This window comes from Gavialis gangeticus, unplaced genomic scaffold, assembly GCF_001723915.1.
Source record: "Gavialis gangeticus isolate Ggan-Ray unplaced genomic scaffold, GavGan_comp1, whole genome shotgun sequence".
NCBI lineage: Eukaryota > Metazoa > Chordata > Crocodylia > Gavialidae > Gavialis > Gavialis gangeticus.
Window position 1 is genome coordinate 52325125 of NW_017729006.1, and position 8071 is coordinate 52333195.

Here is an 8071-nt window from a genome sequence, read left to right on the forward strand (position 1 = left end):
GGGTAGGTTTAGGTTAGACATCAGGAGGTGCTACTTCACGGTCAGGGCGGCTAGGATCTGGAACCAACTTCCAAGAGAAGTGGTGCAGGCTCCTACCCTGCGGGTTTTTAAGAGGAGGTTAGATGAACACCTTGCTGGGGTTGTTTGACCCCAGTACTCTTTCCTGCCATGGCAGGGGGTCGGACTAGATGATCTGCTCAGGTCCCTTCTGACCCTAGAAACTATGAAACTATGAAACTATAATGAAGCATGGCCACACAATATTCTTATACTCCTCCCTAGTCATCTGTCCAAGCTTCCACTTCTTGTAAGCTTCTTTTTTGTGTTTCAGATCACTGAAGAGTTCCCTACTAAGCCAAGCTGGTCACCCTCCATTTTTGCTATTATTCCTGCATATCAGGATGGCTTGTTCTTGAACCCTCAGGAAGGTTTCCTTAAAATACAACCAGCTGTCCTGGACTCCTTTCTCCCCTCAGACTGGGCTACCAGGGGATCCTGCCCATCAGTTCCTTGAGGGAGTCAAAGTCTGCTTTTCTTAAGTCCTGGGTTCTTACTCTGCTGCTCTGCTTCCTTCCTTTTGTTTGGATCTTAAACTTGATTATCTAGTGGTCACTGGTGCCCAAGCTGCCATTCAAAGCTGAGGGGTGTAGTAGACACACTGGATAGGATTCAGGATGACCTAGACAAATTGGAGGATTGGGCCACAAGAACTCTTATTAGGTTCAACAAAGACAAGTGCAGAGTGCTGCACTTAGGAGAGAACAATCCCATGCACTGATACAGGATCGGGACCAACTGGCTGGGCAGCAGCTCTGCAGAAAAGGACCTGGGGGTTAGAGTAGACAATAAGCTGGATATGAGTAAAAAATGGGTGGGTCTACATGAGACACTACTGAGCAGTCATTACTGCACATTTATTCAGTACTTGTATTAGCAAGTAATAAATGTGAAGTAACCAGAGTTACTGCGCAGTAGTGCCAGGGAATATATTTTAAGTGATGCTAACGTGCAATAGAATAATAATACTGCACAGTAGCATATTAGTACTGTCCATTCTGTGACACACTACTGCAAAATGTTTTTCAGCTACTGTGCAGTCAGTGTCTCATATAGATGTGCCCAGTGAGCCCTTGTTGCCAAGAAGGCTAACAGCCTACTGGACTGCATTAGTAGGAGAGTTGCCAGCGGACTGAGGGAAGTAATTATTCCCCTCTAATTATTCCTGTTGCTGAGAACATATCTGGAGTACTGTGTCCAGTTTTGCCACCCCTCCTCCCCCAAAAAGGATGGAGCTAGACTGTTCTCAGTGGTGGCAGATGACAGAACAAGGAGCAGTGGTCTCAAGTTGCAGCAAGGGAAGTTTAGGTTAGATATTAGGAAAAACTTTCTTGCTTGGAGGTTGGTGAAGCACTGGAACGGGTCACTTAGAGGAGTGGTAGAAACTATCCTTGGACGTTTTTAAGGCCTGGCTTGACAAAGCCCTGGCTGGAATGACCTAGTTGGCGATAGCCCTGCTTTCAGCAAGAGGTTGGATTAGATGACCTCCTGAGGTCCCTTCCAACCCTAATTTTCTATTGTTCTATGATTCTCCACCCCTTGTTTTATCACTGACAGTTAGACACTAATAGAAATTCTATTTTGCCGGGGGGGCAATAGAATCCCAAACTGTGTATACATGCCAAAGAATACAGTTATATGGTTATATAGTTACCAAGAAGGATTGTAAAGTGAAATAGAATTTACCTCTATGTTTACCTTGGTAGTTAGAGCTGACCTTCAGATCATCCTTAGGCCCCTACTTGACAAGCCATTAAGTCCCTGTGCTAGATCTGTAGCAGCAGCCCAGCCTGACCCAAGATGGTGAGCTCAAGTTGCACATATGATTTTGACTGGATCTTTTCTCGCCTCTTACCTTGTCCCTTTCTTTAGTGGATTCAAACTTACCTGGGCCTGAAAGATGCCCACAGCAATAATCCCAGAATGTCTTGTTGTTGGCTTCTGGCCCTTCTGCATCCCTCCTCTTTTCTCTACTGCCTGTGGAGACAAACTCAGAAGAAGAGATTAGTTTTTATATTGATTCCTAGAAGGGCTCTGGGATATACAGTAGCATAACTGAAGGGTTTGACTGGGGAAGCAGGCCTACATGCTGCCTTTGTGGGAAGACACAAAAGTAGTCAGTGCTGTCTTCCATGAAGGGGTATGGAGATGGCCTGATACACTTCTGTGGATACATCTTGGTGCCTGGTTCCAGGAAAAAAAGAGGCACAGTGACATGAATGACACATGCCTCTGGAGGCTGGGGGGGCATGGCGACCGCCAGCAGGTGGTGGCTGTGGTGTCAGTAGCAGGGTCGTGGCAGCAGGGAACAGGGAGCTCCTGCAGGCAACTGCAGCAGTGGCAGTGGCATGTGGGGGGCTAGCGAGCACCAACCAGAGGTCAGCGACCACCCGCAGACACTGCCGGCAACATCAGTGGCAGCCAATGGTTACTGGGGACTGCCTGAAGATGCTGCCGGTGATGTCAGCGGTGAGGGGCAGGGGTGGTGAATGGCAACTATCCATCGACTGGCATTGTCGATGGCACTTTTTGCAGGGGGTGTACTGCCAATCTCACGGAGTGCACGTTCACCCTTGTGCATCCCCTACACATTGCCAATGTGTGGTGACATCAAGGTCAACTCTAAAATTAAGTGTACATTATGCAGGAGAGATGTCAAGACCAGAAAGGACTAGTGTGGCACAGGTATGATACTGAGCCACTGATCTGTCTATTTGTCCATCTGAGGACCATGGGCAAGACCCATCTGGCTAACTAGTAGCCCCTTTTTATGGGAGCTAATGGATAAATGAAACAACTAATGAAATAAACAAGATGGGAATGTTGTATGAGTCAAAGAGTCAAAATGTGAAAATAAGTGCACCTGTGGGGGATACCAAGTACAGCACCCCCAGGCTGCACCCACCGGTCCTCAAAGGCATCCAAGGAGCTGGTGGATACCACCCAGTGGTGCTCTGCCCAGAAATGTGCATGGACAAGTGAGAGGAAAGTGGCCCCTCAGTCCCTGAGCAGCTTCCTGGCCAGAGCCTTCTTACAGGTCATGTACAGGGCCCACTTGGCCAGAGCCAGGATAAGCCAGTGATCTGAATGCATGTAAGTTTGGTTCTCAGAGCAAGATTCATGAAAGGACATTGGTATGGTAATGCTGAGCATTCTCACTCTCAAGGTTGGGTGCTTGGCTCTGAAAGCAGGATCCTCAAACCTAAGTTAGGCATGTACATTCCCTATACTTTAAATAACGAAACCTAAGCACCTAGGATTGGAATGGACTATTCTCAGCTGAGCTAAGGGAGGCCTAAGTCAACTGATATAAAGTAAATCAGAGGATTGCCTCTCACATCATTGGATAATAGGAACTGCAAATAGGACTGCAAAGGACCTCATGCACTCATTTAGCTCAGCCTTTGCTCAAGACAGAATCACCCCTGACTAAACCATCCTATCCAAGTGTTTGTCTAACCCAGTGGTTCTCAATCTTCTGGCCCTGTGGGCCACATGACTGGCATGAGGCCAATCCAAGGGTTGGATTCCATAGGCAGGGTTGGCTCCTGGGCTGGATCCAGTGTTTGGTCACCTGTGGCTGTGGACCAACCCTGTGCACTGGAGTGATCCTGCATATGGGACTGATTTTGTGCACTGGATCCAGCCACAGAACAACTGGTGCAAATAAGTCTGTGAAACTGTCATCCAGCCTTTGGGCCTTCCCATGGGTCCAGAAACTTGGCAGCAGGTGAGTGATGGCAGCACAAACTGCTGTGGCCCTGGAAGTCATGATAATCAGTGCTGCCACTGCTCCCCTGCTGCCAGAGTCCCAGATCTACAAGGGGCCCATTGGGTCAGATGACATGACCCTGCATGCCAAAGTCAGCCTGCAGGCCAGAGGCTGAGCACCACAGATCTAACTACTTTTAAAAATTTCAAGGGGTGGAGATTCTACATGTCTAATAGTCTTGTTCCAATTCTTCACCACACTTGTAGTCAGAAAGATCTTGTGCATAATCAACCTAAATTTCCTCTCTGGCAGCTTGAAGCCATTGCTCCTAGTCCCATCCTCTGCAGCCACAGAGAACTGTGCATCTCCATCCTATCTATTATTGTCATTTCTGTATTTGAAGATCGTTAACAAGCTTCTCTGCACCTCACCCCCACCTCACCCCCATCTTCTTTTCTCCAGACTAATAATGCTAGTTCTTTTAGCTCTTCCTCATAAGTCCATGCTTCCCAAGCCTTGAATAGTTTGTGCCACTTTCCATTGGACTCCTTCCAATCTATCCATGTTTCCTGAAGCATGAGGCCCAAAACTGGACACAGTATTCCAGATGTAGCCTCACCAGTGCTGAACAGAGCAGAAAAATTAACACAACCCAGTATGCTGTTGGCTTTTTTTGAACAAGAACATGCTGTTGGCTCATATTCAGTTTATGGTACACTGTAACATCCAGATCCAGCCTAGCCAAGGTGTATTTGGACATGTAATTATTCCATCCCAATGTAATTATTCCATTCCCCAACCTGTATTTGGACATGTAATTATTCCATCCCAAATGAAAGACTTTGCACTTGTCCTTGTTGAATCTCATGTGATCGGTTGCTGACCAATTTTCCAGTCTATCCAGGTCATTCTGGGTCCTAGCCCTGCACTCCAAAGCATCTGCAACTGTGCCCAACTTGGTATTATCTGTAAATTTGCTAACCATGTGTGAAAGAACTCCATTCCAGCCTTTCTTTCTGGGTTGTCTGTTTTGGGGGTTTTTTTCTCCTTCTCTCCCTGTCCATGTGTGTATCAAACTGGTTACTAGGCACCAACTTGCTGCCTACGTGAATCGCCTCAGGTGAAGCGGGGTATGGATCTAATCCTCTCCATTGTTCTGAGTTCTGAACTCATGACATGGGAGCTAGGCTTAAGCCAATGCCCCTCTGATAGGTAATGCTGATGCTCTTCAAACTGATTGGTTGGCATCAAATAACACCTGTCCCTGACTGGGTCCAGGTGGTGAGATCAGGAGGGTTCTTTAAAGGGGTCCCTCCAGGAAGAAGGCAGGGAGGCATCTGAAGACACACACACAGAAGCATGGACCTATGGAACACTCTCACCCTCTGGATTTGGTAATGAGTAACTTACCAGAAACCTAACTAGGAACTTAGTTTAAAGTACTCTAGTCTCATATCAAAAGGCCACCAAGACACCTCTGTTTGCTTAGGGTTTTCTTTTACTACTACTCTGTCTTGTACCTGTCCACATGCCTACCCTCTCTACCCAATAAAGCTATCCATTATAGCCAGCCTTGTTGTACATGCACCCAGATATATCTTCCTGGGGTTAAACAACCCCTAAGTCTACAGCAGGGGTGGGCAATTATTTTGTGTGGAGGGCTGCTTACTGACTTTTGGCAAGCCATTGATGGCCGCATGACAGGCACCATGGGCAGATAAATATTAATTTTCTTAATTTTTGGGGGGGCCCGCAGGCCAGACAAAATGGCCTGGCGGGCTGCATCTGGTCCCTGGGCTGCATTTTGCCCACCCCTGGTCTACAGGTCTGTGTATCCTGGGTCAGACAAAGACCTGAGTCTGGGTGGTGGCTACGGTACCCAAGGCTTGCAGATGTGCTCCAGGAAGGCAGTGGGTCAGATGTAGATGCCCCAGGGGACACACTTGGAGCGTGTTTTTTGGTTGGGCGCAGTGATGTGGGTGGCTCAGCACAGGAGTGTCCCCTACTGGCCCACCATAGCATGCACTCAATCCCATCATCCAAATAATTAATAAAGATATTAAACAACACTGGACCCAGGACAGACCTCCTCCGCTCCGCAGAGAATCCCATTTGTTAGTTCCCCCCAACTAGACATTGAGTCACTGAGGACAACTTGTTAAGCACAGTGATCTATCCAGTTACATATCCACCTTACAGCACTTTTATCTAATAGTATTTCCTTAGCTCGTTAATGAGAATATGGTAGAAGACAGTGTCAAAAGCCTTGCTAAAGTCAAGTTGCATCAGATCCACTGTTCTCCTCCCAGCCATAGAGTTTGTCACCTAATCTTTGTCAGGATTCAGCTGGGTTGTAGGCAACTGGGCCTGCATTTGGTCACTAAGCGTGACCTGGGGGCCAGCAAGGTGGGGACACAGGTTACCAAAACATCTGGTCAGGGTCTGGGTCAACAGAGCAGAAAGCATTGGACCAAGTTCTAGGGGAGCTAAGAGGGGAGATCTGAGTGACATAGTCCAAACTTTAATCTGAGGCCAGGAGCCAGGAGTCAGAGAATGGATACTGAGTTCCAAGGAAGATTCAATATCAGGGTCAAGGGAGTCAAGCCCAGTCAGGATGCCGGGGAAACCAAAGAAAGCAGGACCAGCACTGAGGTTCAAGGGAGATCCAAGACAAGGGTTAGGGAAAGCCAAAGCTGAATCAGGAGTCAGGAGAACCAGAGAACAGTGATTCTGACACTTCCCAGAACAGATACAGGCTGTGTGAAGGCACGCCTGTAGCCTGAAGCTTCAGGTGTGCTTATAAGGGATGAGTGGTGCCTTCAGCAGCCAATCCAGTTGCAGAGAACTGTGACAGTTGCATTAGCCAGGGATCAGGGGCAGGTTTGATAAATGGAGCCAGAAAGAAAACAAGGAAGAGGGAAATTAAGTCTATACCCCTTTGAGCCAGGGAGTCCTGGATTGTGGCCCCTACTTATTGTCTGTGAAACCTAAGGTTTTTTTGTGAACATCACCCTCATGTTTCTGTGGAAATGGGTAGGTTCTCATTCAGTGCTAGGGAGGATCATGATGCAATGCTTTTTTTTCTGAAGGCTAACCTTCCTAGAATTTCTCTTGAATCAGAGCAATTCTTTACTGTTCCTAGAGTTAAAGTACTATTTAACATGATGTTGACTGCATAATTAACAAAGGAAAAAGATATGGCAATTCTTTGTTTAATTTCTCCAGTAGTCCCATGATACTGGCCTTGAGGAAGTTGTTCAAGGCTAGTATTTCATCTGCTATACCTGTGAAGACAGAACAGCAACAGCATATTCCTGGCTTAAGTTCCCATTGATTCAGTGGGTAGGACTCTTCTTTGGCATAGTCATAGTCAAGGATGATTGTTTTCCATGAATGTCTTATCTGTGGGTCCAAAGGTGACTGACAAAGATGATCCAAGATTGACAGATTCTGTTGCAACTAGGGCACACGTTTCTGTGTAGGGTGGGTGGCTCCAATTTCTTGTTTTGGTTCATGATATGCTGGTTTTTTTGCTCCCACTTTGCTGTCTCCTGTTGTCATTGTAAGGTTTCAAAATACTGAGATCTTTGCAGCAGATTCTTCCCCCTTTTGGGGCAGTCCTGGGTGATAGTCTTCCATGAGTTGATGTTGATGTTGCATTTTTTCAAGCTGGCCTTGAGGATATCCTTGAAGTGCTTTCTCTGCCCTCTTCTTGAGCATACTTCTTGACTGAGCTTGGAGGATAAAACTTGCTTTGGGAGTCTGGAGTCAATTATCCAGATGATGTGGCTAGCCCAGTGAAGTTGATGTTGTCTCGATGCTCATGGTGGTTGCTTGCAACAGGATGCTACTGGCAGTGCATCTGTCTTCCCACTGGATTTGAAGGATTTTCTGCAGACAGCATTGATGATACTTCTCCAATGACTTGAGGTGCCTCCTGTGCTTTGCCAACATCTTAACTCCATACAGTAAGGTGGGGATCACAACTACTTCATAAATCATGAGCTTGGTTTCAGATCTGATATCATGATCTTTAAACACCCATTTCCTTAGGGGTTTGTAGACTATATTCGCATATTTTAGGCGATGTTGGATTTGTTTGTTGATGTGAAGATTCTGTAAGAGCTAGGTTCCAAGGTATGGGAAATACTCAATGTTATCCAGAGTCTCACTGTGAATCTGAATTATTGGAGCTGGGGAGTCCTCATTAAGATCTTGTTGATGGAGGGCCTTAGTCTTCTTCCCTCTATGCAACACTGGTCAGGCCATAGCTGGAGTATTGTGTCCAGTTCTGTGTGCCCC